Source organism: Theobroma cacao, chromosome 2 (assembly GCF_000208745.1).
Source record: "Theobroma cacao cultivar B97-61/B2 chromosome 2, Criollo_cocoa_genome_V2, whole genome shotgun sequence".
Lineage (NCBI taxonomy): Eukaryota > Viridiplantae > Streptophyta > Magnoliopsida > Malvales > Malvaceae > Theobroma > Theobroma cacao.
In genome coordinates this window covers 18,589,498-18,601,628 of record NC_030851.1, presented here as the reverse complement: position 1 = coordinate 18,601,628, position 12,131 = coordinate 18,589,498, and positions in this window count along the sequence as shown.

Below are 12,131 nucleotides of genomic sequence, written 5' to 3'. Positions count from 1 at the left end.
CCCAAAATACATTATTATGCCTCAATTGACTTCTGAAACATCACTTTTTATCTAGCAAATTCTTCTCCGATAAAAATACTATTATTTTATTATTATTTTTTTATTATTTCTTCTCGTGCGGAATATTTTATCCCAAAATATTCCTTTCATCTTTCACCATTTCTAAACATTATAATTAACGTCAATTGGCATCCAATAATCTTTATTAGTCACCATAGCAAAGTACGGGGTATTATAATTACGATGTGGCATTGGATTGCCCAGTTGTTGACAAAATATTGATGTATGATCTGATGTGATATTATTCATGTATATGTGGCTATTGGGCCATGATTAAATTAAAATAAGATTAATGATGTATATGTAGCCAGTGAGTCATAACTATTGAGGCACTTAGATCTTAAATGAGCTTATTAACGAATAAAGCTCGATAAATGTGATTGTTGCTCTGTTTTGGACATACGAAACGATAGAGACATGATGGTTTCATTGTGGTATTCTGTTTCATCCGAGCGATGAATTTTGGGCATCGATTGACTTGAGGTTGATTGGGTCCCATTACCTTGTGACTATGTGTGTGTGCATGCTGGGTTAGTGGTAAGCAAGGGCTATGGTTTAATCTTGCTTGTGATTCCCACCAACAATGTCGTGATGTTGCCTCTTGGGAGATTACTGCGAGTGATGCTACCTATGAGAGATTATTTCGGGCGATGTCGACCGTCGATGGATTACTTTGATTGATGATATGATTCTCCACCAGTTGCTTCGGTGATAGGCGTGATTTATTTCTCTGCTGGCTAGCCACCATGCATGATATGACTAGGTCCAGGGGAGGATCACTCGTTGATTTGATGTGTATATGATGTAAGATAGCTTGGGGGAAGCTTAGATAAACATGATATGGTTTGATGTTATACTCTGGTAACTAGAGTGTGCTGTGGAAAATGATGTGACTGACTATGATTAGCTTGAAGGGTAAGGCTAATGATGTGAGTGATGATCTTTGGAGATCTTGGGGATGCTAATATGCACCCATATTGGAGACTTAGAGATAATGATACACCCTGTATTTAGAGATGTTTATTAGATCATGTAGGTGCACAGAGAGTGCAATATCTATTATGTGTTTAATGTATGTATGTAATCCTGATTAAGTGCACCACTCATTGAGTATTATAATTCTCACCCATTTTGTACCATGTTGAGATAAACAGGCTACTAAATAGAATGTGGCAAGGGTTTTTTATTGACGGACCAATTTTGGCATTCAGTAGGTCCCCCATTTTGGTCACTCTGCTGGGTCAGGTCCACATTAGCTTCGCACTCAAAATTTTAAGTTTAGAAATTGATGTATTCAGAATACTATAAGCATTGAGTGCTATGTAATATTATGTACTAAGGGTTGTTACGTACGAACCTACCTTGAATGGTCAATGTGTGACCCTATGATAATTATATGAATTATGTGCCATGGATGGTATGTTGGTCGTGTTGGAGTGCTAGAAGGGAGGTGAATAGTAGTTAAACATTTTCTAGTCAGCCCTTTCAAGCTTGTAGAGCTCTTAATCAACTAGATACAAGAAGGTTTAGCTTGCTAGAATTAAAAGACACTAAGTAAGGAAGTGTAGAGAGAAGTGGATAATGCAAGAGTATTTATAGTAGTTCGATCCCCTTGACCTACATCCACTACCTTGATCTCCTACTCAAGTTTTTCAACCCAACTTCACTATACCAATAGAATTAATAGCTTCCACCAAGCTTTTACAAGGTGAACTTATAACCCAAGCTCTATTCCCTTACAATAAGCTTTAGAGAGCTTCCCACACTCTAATTTCTCTAGAAAAAGAAAAAAAAAGTACAAATAGAAGTCTTTACAAATCTTGAAAGATTACAAACAAGCTTCGTGTCACAGCCAAATTTCTGGGCCATGACCGACGCAAGGGCCTAATAGGCACAGCCCAATAGGCCCTAACAAGTCTTTCAATATGAACCTGTATATTAGTCCATCTATCGTCCATATTTCTTTAAGATCTATAATTCATAATGTTCAAATAATAATTTCTTTGAAAACAATTTATAAAACCCAAGTATATACTCATAATGGCATCATCGATCAAAACATACATAGATAGTTTACCAAATGAATCTTAGTAATTCACATCAAGTATACATATACACATACAAAAACCTTGATCGTCAGCGAAGTGACTCTAGGCATGGGCGCTAACATTTAATGTTATGGCGAACCTACCAAAAAGTGGATAAGAAGCAACATCTGGACCTAGGATCCAATCATCTCTAATTCAAAAAACCTAAAATATGAAGTTAAAAAGAATGAGAATAAACCCAGTGAGTGAACATAGAAAAGGAACAAGCATACGATACTAAAAGTTTTAGAAAACACGATGCCCTTTTGTTAAAAACAATGCAATTTAACTTAATTTGTTATTAAAACCCCTCAATTCAGCTTGGATTATTTATCCCCTTAGTACTGAAGAATCCATGATCAATAATGAAGTTGAAAAGAGAGAAAATTACAACAGATATCCAAGCAAGGTAGAGACTTTCTCGTTGCAACAAGAATCAATTTCACTATAGTGAAAGTCAAGGCAAGAAATTAAATCATTCACTTGAGAGTTTCTCGCTGCAGCAAGAATACAATTTCGTTGTAGCGAAATTCAAGGCAATTAAGTTAGAAGGATTTTTGCTGTGACGAAAATCTGTTCTTGCTGCAACGAAAATCAATTTGGAAACATTTGACAATTTCAATTTTTAACATTCAATACAATCACATATTATTTCTCTAATCTCTCTATAGTACGTGTAAACATGTACCCATCTACCACCTCAACGTCGCTCATGTGCACTCCCACATCGCATATAACTAGAGTCATCATGTGCACTCCCACACCGCACACACACGGTTACAATTATCACACAATATTACCATTCAAGGCATAACATACGCATCAATAGAATATAGGAACACATGAGTTAATCACATTACACATTTCACAATGTAAGGTCATTTCATCAAGGGCTTGTTCCTAGGCATTTTTAAAGCAAAGACAAATAAAATTTTCAAGTGATTCATTCAAACACGTGCATTTATTCCAAAACATTTTAAATGCTAGTTCACTCACCTTGGTAATGCCACCTTACAAAATTAGCACCAATAAGATTTTACTCCAAGTTAAGTCTTGAAGTATCATTAAAACCTAGATTTGCCAATAAACAATAATAGCTTCAAATATACCATAAATTTGAACTTAATAATTCTAATAAATATAGACTAGCTAAATTACATTTTAAGCTAACATTTAACCTAGAATTCTAGTCTAATTCACAAACCCATTAAATTGACTATTCAAATTTAAGGTTTCTTACCTTGATGAGCTTGGAGGCATAAAAGTCAACAAAAACCTAATATTTTCAAGAAAAAGAATTTGAAGAAATTAGGAAAAAAAATCTGAAAATATAACCATAAATTCAGAAATTTCAAGAGTTGGAAATATATACCTTTTGGATTTAAAAATGAAGATTTCAAGTTGAAAACTCAAGTGTTGATGAAGGTGGAGTAGAAATAGAAAATGAAAGAAAGAAAGAGAGATTTTTCTCTCTCTCTCTCCTAAGGTTTAGTTGTGCTAAAAAATGGGGTTAGAAGTTGTGGTTTTGGTGCACAATAAGGTAGGAGAAGGAAAAAGTAAGAAAAGAAAGGAAAGGAAAGGAAAAGAAAATGAAAGAAAATTTTGATTTTTCATGGTGGTGAAATGAAAATGGTGTGGGAGGGTGAAGAAGAAGAAAATGCCTTTCGGTGGAGATAAGAACTGGTCATAGAAGAAGAAGATAAAAGTCAAAGTTTCCTTTGGAAGCTTTGACCAAGCTAATGGTAAAATTATCATTTTGCCCTCCTAGGTTTTCACCATTTTTAATTAAGTCCTCCCACAATCTTTTAATTCCAATTTCTTTCTATTTTTCTTCCTTAACACTTGTACCAATAAAATATCAAGTTCCCACTTCAACGCGATATCACCATAATATTTAAATATATACTTAACCACGCTAGCTTTATTTCATAAAGACACGCAGGCCCCACTAATATCACTTTTTCTTGAGTAAGAGTGAAAAACAATTGTTTTTGATGAAGGATATTAGGCTTTTAGCTCAAAATGGCTTTTTTCTCATCCAATTTACTTTCTTTGACCGTTGGAGTTTCCTTTTACACTAGGGTAGTCAAAATTTCTTTTGTTAGGGACAGGTTTTAGCCATCGGAGATAACTCTAATGCCATTCTAGCCATTATTTTTGTGAGATCCTGTCAAGCTCGATTAAAAGACGGTATTGTACCGAGTGGTATAACTAAGTTAAATCGAGCCTTGAACTAGTTCAAATATAAATTTTAAGAGGAATTTGAAAATTCTAAAACCCACAGAATGGCTTAGAATAGTGATTTGGAGTTCAAGGTCCAGTTTGGAGTCTATCAAGAAAATTGACCGATTAGGGACAAAACTGTCATTTTACCATTTGATGATAAAATGGAGATTTTTAGCCAAGATTTGATCACATTTGACCAAGAATAATTATATGAAATATAATTATGATTATTGGAGTATAAAATGATGTTTAGTAGTGAAAAATTTTGATTCCCAGTATTTTTGGAGCACAAGGGTAAAATGGTAATTTTGCCACTAGATGACCAAACGAAAATTTTTATAAAACAAATTTTGCTCCAGTTGGTTAATATTGATCAATATTAGTGTTATTTGAGGTTGAAAAGTAGAAATAATGTGATTCCGATACATTTCGGAGTATAGGGGCAAAATCGTAATTTTTCAGTCCCAAGGGCAAATCGGTAAATTTTTCATCCCAGCACTTGTCAAGACCAAGAGATTTTAATTGTGGTAGGATTGGATAAATACCAGAATATTTGTGGTGGAAAATTAAGAGGAAAAAGTCAAAAAGTTAAAAAAAATTAGGCCAATAAGCATGTGACATGTGGCATGCTTGATTATTTTATTATTTTCTATAGAAATCAGCCCATTAAATCCCCAATTCTCGCACCATATTCGGCCTAGGCAACCAGCAACAAGAACAAAGGAAGAACAAAGGGAAAAACAAGAAAACCTAGGTGAAAATTCAAAGAAAAAGTGAAGAAATCAAGAAAACAAGCTAGATAAATTAGAATGTCTGTAATTCTTCTTGATACCTAGCTTACCCATGCTTTTGTTCCTGATTTTCATGGTTGAATATTGAGTTACCATGATGAATTCAATTCTGAAAAATGGGTATGGAAGAGGAATTATTGTTGGAATAATTTGATTTTAGACTATGTTAGTGTTTAGGGATAGTTAAGCATGGTTATGAACAAAAACACAAAAGAAATATTCAATTTCTCTAGGGTTCCTTGTTGGTCGAACCATGAGGGCTGAATATCAATGGGGGATTGTTTTTATTTCAAGGAAAATGGCTTGGAAAATGATGAATTAAGGTGAAACAGTTATGTAAAAAAAAATTTCGGTGCTAGTGCACCAAATGACCGAATTTTTCTATAAGGAACTGTGAGGGTTCTAATGCTGAATTTGGCTTTATTTAAATGGTATGTGGTAAATTAAGGTATTAGAGGAGAAATGGATTAATTTGGAGGTGATTTGGACACAATCGCCAATTAATCGGGTGATCGGTCGAATTTAATCGATACCGCGATTAAGCGGTAATCGGACGTATTTTTACATTTACATATCAAGCATTAGTAATTTAAATTAGTTTATATCAATTTAGGGACAATATAGTAAATTTCTCGACTTTGTTATTTGTTAAGGTAGTGAGACGTTCGGAAAAAGCAAAGGAATTACGCTTGAGGACTATTAGTTCGAGTGCACCTGAAATCCAGATTTTCGACACCTGTGAGTGGACTGCCTTCAAAACTTGTTTTGGGAAATATAATGTAATTGCCACCCATTTGAATGAATTATCAAGTTTTTCATGAAAACAAGTGCCTTGGGAACAAGCTTTTGAAAAATGGTTTTATGTTGTAATATGTGATTGCTATGGATTCATGCACTATTGTATTATGATGATATATATATATATATATGTGTGTGTGCGTGTGTGTGTGTGTGTGTGTGTTGTGCATAATGAATGATATTGTATATAATGACTGTAACCTTGTGTGTGCACGAAGTGGAGAATGCACATGCCGGTGATGATGGTGGCGTGAGAGATAGATGATGATAGTACCCGTGTGCACGATGTGGGGGGATGTACACGATAGCACTGATTGTGCACGATGTGGGGGGATGCACGTGATTGTGCCGGCTATGTGCACGATGTGGGGGGATGTACATGAGCTAGGAGTGATTATGATGATATTGATGTTTGTCTATGTAATTATGCATATCTAGATTTATGAAGTGAAAGCTCATGAATGTGATATATGGTTGACATATATGTGAAATTTGACACATTGTACTTTGAGAATTTTCGTGAGTTTTACGTTGATTTTGTTAGTTTAGCAGGATGGCTTTTTGTTGAGTGAGGAAAAATGTTTCTCTTGTTGCTCTGTTTTCGCTGCAGCGAAATTCATGCTCGCTGCAGTGAGAAACTCTCGGGTTTGAGGACCTTTCACCAAAACTGGTTCTCGTTGCAGCGAAAATGAATCTCGTTGCCGCGAGATAGTCACTGTAGTATCTCGCTGCAGCGAAAATGAATCTCACTACAGCGAGAAACTCTCAGGTTTGGAGGGGTAGACTAGCCGAAAACTTGCTGCAGCGAAAAACTTTCTGTTTTGTCTCCTATCTTGTCCAATTGTTGCCCTATTTTTCACTTCTTTGCTACCATATCTGAGCATGGACTTCCAACATTTAGGACAAAATGAGTTAAGTTTAAAATGAGGGGTTTTAATATGAATAGAACTAAATTGCATTGTTTTGAAACAAGTGCATCATGATTTTAAATTCTCCCTTCTTGTTGCTTGTTCCTTTCCTTGTTCACTCATTGGGTTTATACTCACCATTTTCAAATTCATGTTTTCAGATCACGAGGCAGCTGGTAACTAGGACGAGGTGTCCTTGTGGACCTGTGTCTATCTTTTGGTAGGTGTCTCGGCATTCGGTAGCTGTATATTCATCCGAGTCACTCTGTTGGAAGTCGAGTGTTATTTTGTTTTGTATAGACGAACTTAATGTAAATTATTAGAATACATGTTGTAGACATTGTATGTAAATTTTTAAGGAGTAATGCTAGTACGAGTTGGCAATGTATATCACTATTTTGATTCAAAGTTATGAAATATGACTTAGTGATATTAAATAGAATTATAAGTAAGATAAATAATAGGCTTGCTTGGGTTTAGTGGATTACGTCCATTGGACCCTTGCATCGGTCATTACCCGAAATTTGGGTTGTGACAATGTTGGTATCAGAGCCCTAGGTTTGTCTAGGTCCTAGAACTTCCTTTTGTTGGTCCAGTAGAGAGTCGGGTCTTTATGTGGGAACTTCAGTTGTAAAGTGTGAACCGCGGCACATTTTACAACCAAATGACCGCATAGATTTCCTATCTTAGAAACCACCTTTTGCCTTAAGTATGATTATAATATGTGTTTAATATCAGGTGTTTGCTCTTGTCTAGGTAAGAATGCCGACTAAGACACGAGCTGCCTCAAGACGAATGAGGGAGCAAGATGCTTCTATTGGGATGGCAGATAGGCCACGGGCATCCACCCGAAGAAGCCAAGGTAGACGTGGCAGGGCCACTAGGCCGGTGAGGACAGATACGCTTGTGAGTAGGCAAGAGGAGGAACAGTCCTCAGGTGATGTAGATAGACACCCAGCTGGGGGTATTACTATTGAGGATTTGGCAGTAGGCCTACAGGGAGTTAACCGGGTTGTAGAGATGATGGCGACTCGTATGGAGGATATACAGAGGGTAGTAGAGGGGAGACCTACAGTACAAGAATCTCCTAGCTCCCAAGGACAAGCCGATCGCCAATATCGTGAGGTTGAGAGGGGTCACTTAGAGATTTCTCTTCCCGATTTCCTAAAGCTTAAGCCTCCATCATTTTCAGGGTCTGATGCATCAGAGAAACCTCAGGTTTTCTTGGATAAGATGGAGAAGATATGTAAAGCTTTGGGTTGCTCTAGTGTTCAGTCAGTTGAGTTAGCCGCTTTTCGATTAGAGGATGTGACGCAGGAGTGGTATAACTCTTTGTGTAGAGGTAGACCGACGGATGCAGCGCCATTGGCTTGGAGTGAGTTTAGTGCAACCTTCTTGGATCAGTTCCTACCACTCAGTGTACGTAATGCTAGAGCTAGGGAGTTTTAGACTTTGGTACAGACTTCGAGTATGACGGTGTCGGAGTATGACATCAAGTTCACACAGTTGTCTTGGTATGCTCCCTACCTCATTTCTACTGAGGAGATGAAGATTCAGAGGTTTGTGGATGGGTTAGTAGAGCCATTGTTTAGGGTTGTGGCATCTTGAGATTTCACTACCTATTCCGCAGCAGTAGATTGTGCTCAGCGCATTGAGATGAGGACCAGTGAGAGTAGGGCTGCGAGGGATAGAGCAAAGAGGGCCAAGACAGAGGGTTATCAGGGCCATAGAGATTTCAACAGTGGTGGTTCATCTTTTAGCCGTCAGGGTCCACAGAGGGATTCACGATTATCCCAACAGAGGAGTGACCTGCCTAGCGCTAGTGTTGGGACGGGACAGAGAACTTTCACTGCTATGAGGCAACAAGATTCGAGACAGAGTAGTCAAGTTATCCACCCTTGTAATATTTATGGGAGGAGACATAGTGGACGATGCTTACGTACTGCAATAGTTTGTTATGGGTCTGGCCAACCTGGGCACATTAGGAGGAATTGTCTGATGGCTCATCAATCACAAGATTCGGCACGTGGTTCCACCCAGTCAGCTTCGTCTGCTCCTTCAGTTGCTGCCTCATCTGGCCGGGAGGCTAGTGGATCGAGAGGTAGAGGTGCTGGTACTTCCTCTCAGGGTAGGCCATCTGGGTCCTGACATCAGAGTTCTATTGGTAGAGGCCAGGCGAGGGTGTTTGCTTTAACACAGCAGGAGACACAGACATCCAATGCCGTGGTCTCAGGTATTCTTTCAATTTGTGATATGAATGCTTGAGTCTTTTTTGATCCTGGTGCTACCCATTCTTTTATCTCTCCATGTTTTGCATCTCGGTTGGGTAGAGATCGTGTTAAGAGAGAGGAACAATTAGTGGTGTCTACTCCTTTAAAGGAGATATTTGTGGCTGAATGGGAATATGAGTCCTGTGTAGTACGAGTCAAGGACAAGGACACTTTGGTGAATTTGGTGGTGTTAGACACCTTAGACTTTGATGTGATATTAGGGATGAATTGGTTATCACCCTATCATGCTAGTGTGGACTGTTATCATAAATTGGTTAGATTTGATTTCCTCGGTGAACCATCATTTAGTATTCAAGGGGATAGGAGTAATGCTCCAACCAATTTGATATCGGTCATTTCTGCCAAAAGATTATTACGACAGGGTTGTATAGGTTACTTGGCCGTGGTAAGAGATACTAAGGCAAAGGTTGGAAATGTAAGTCAAGTGTCGGTGGTGAAGGAGTTCGTGGATGTATTTCTTGAGGAGCTACCAGGTTTACCTCCTGAGCGGGAGATTGAATTTTGCATAGATTTAATTCCCGACACTAGACCTATATCCATACCCCCATATAGAATGGCACCGGCAGAGCTCAAAGAGCTTAAGGATCAATTAGAGGATTTGTTGGATAAAGGCTTCATCCGTCCTAGTGTATCCCCATGGGGAGCACCAGTGTTATTTGTGAAGAAGAAAGATGGGTCACTTAGGCTGTGCATTGATTATCGACAGCTTAATAAAGTGACGGTGAAGAATAAATATCCTCTCCCAAGGATAGATGATTTATTTGATCAACTACAAGGAGCACAATGTTTTTCTAAGATAGATCTGCGATCTGGGTACCATCAGTTGAGAATCCGGAACGAAGATATACCCAAGACCGCATTTCGAACAAGATATGGGCACTATGAGTTCTTAGTGATGTCATTTGGGCTCACGAATGCTCCTGCAGCCTTTATGGATTTGATGAACCGAGTGTTCAAACCTTATTTGGATAAGTTTGTGGTGGTGTTTATTGATGACATTTTGATATATTCAAAGAGTCGAGAGGAGCATGAGCAGCATCTTAAGATAGTGCTCCAAATTTTGAGAGAACATCGATTGTATGCTAAGTTCTCCAAGTGTGAGTTTTGGCTCGAAAGTGTTGCATTCTTGGGGCATGTGGTATCTAAGGAGGGGATACAAGTTGATACAAAGAAAATTGAAGCAGTGGAAAAATGGCCAAGGCCAACATCAGTTACGGAGATTAGAAGCTTTGTGGGTTTAGCTGGCTATTATCGTCGCTTTGTGAAGGACTTCTCCAAAATAGTTGCCCCTTTGACTAAGCTGACACGTAAAGATACAAAATTTGAGTGGTCTGATGCTTGTGAGAATAGTTTTGAGAAGCTTAAGGCATGTTTCACCACAGCTCCAGTGTTAAGCCTACCGCAAGGCACAGGGGGTTACACGGTGTTTTGTGATGCATCGGGGGTTGGTTTAGGATGTGTATTGATGCAACATGGGAAGGTGATTGCGTATGCATCTAGGCAACTTAAAAGGCATGAGCAGAATTACCCCATACACGATTTGGAAATGGCAGCAATCGTGTTTGCCTTAAAGATTTGGAGACATTACTTGTATGGTGAGACTTGCGAGATATACACGGACCACAAAAGTCTGAAGTATATATTTCAGCAGAGGGATCTTAACTTACGGCAACGTAGATGGATGGAGTTGCTAAAGGATTATGATTGTACTATTCTTTATCATCCCGGTAAGGCCAATGTAGTGGCAGATGCCTTGAGTCGAAAATCAATGGGAAGCTTGGCACATATTTCCATTGGTAGGAGATCTTTGGTTAGAGAGATCCATAGCTTGGGAGACATAGGTGTGCGTTTGGAAGTTGCGGAGACAAATGCTTTGCTAGCACACTTTAGAGTGAGGCCTATTGTAATGGACAGGATTAAAGAAGCACAAAGTAAAGATGAGTTTGTGATTAAGGCCTTAGAGGATCCTCAGGGTAGGAAAGGAAAAATGTTTACTAAAGGCACAGATGGAGTGTTGAGGTATGGAACCAGACTTTATGTGCCTGATGGTGACGGGTTGAGGAGAGAAATATTGGAGGAAGCTCACATGGCAGCTTATGTGGTACATCCAGGGGCTACAAAGATGTATCAAGATTTGAAAGAGGTGTATTGGTGGGAAGGACTTAAGAGAGATGTAGCTGAGTTTGTCTCCAAGTGCCTGGTTTGTCAGCAGGTTAAGGCTGAGCATCAAAACCTGCAAGGCTACTACAGCCATTACCAGTACCCGAGTGGAAGTGGAAACATATTGCTATGGACTTTGTAACGGGTTTGCCTCGAACCAGTGGGGGATATAATTCAATTTGGATAGTAGTAAACCGGCTAACAAAGTCAACTCATTTTCTTTCGATTAAGACTACTTACGAGGCTACCTAATACGCTCGGGTTTATGTGGATGAGATAGTACGGCTACATGGTATTCCCATTTCTATAGTATCTGACAAAAGAGCTCAGTTTACTAGTAGGTTTTGGGGAAAGTTGCAGGAAGCATTGGGCACTAAGTTGGATTTCAGCACAGCTTTCCATCCTCAGACTGATGGAAAGTCTGAACAGACCATACAAACATTGGAGGATATGTTGAGAGCTTGTGTGATAGACCTTGGTGTCAGGTGGGATCAATATCTACCCTTAGTGGAGTTTGCCTACAACAATAGTTTCCAAACTAGCATCCAAATGGCACCATTTGAGGCATTTTATGGACGGAGATGTAGGTCACCCATTGGATGGCTAAAGGTGGGAGAAAGGAAACTTTTGGGGCCTGAACTGGTGCAGGATGCAACCGAGAAAATACGCATGATCCGTCAAAGGATGTTAACAGCACAAAGTAGACAGAAATCATATGCTGATAACTAACGGAGAGACTTGGAGTTCCAAGTAGGAGATCATGTATTTTTGAAAGTTTCGCCAACTAAAGGGGTAATGAGGTTTGGCAAG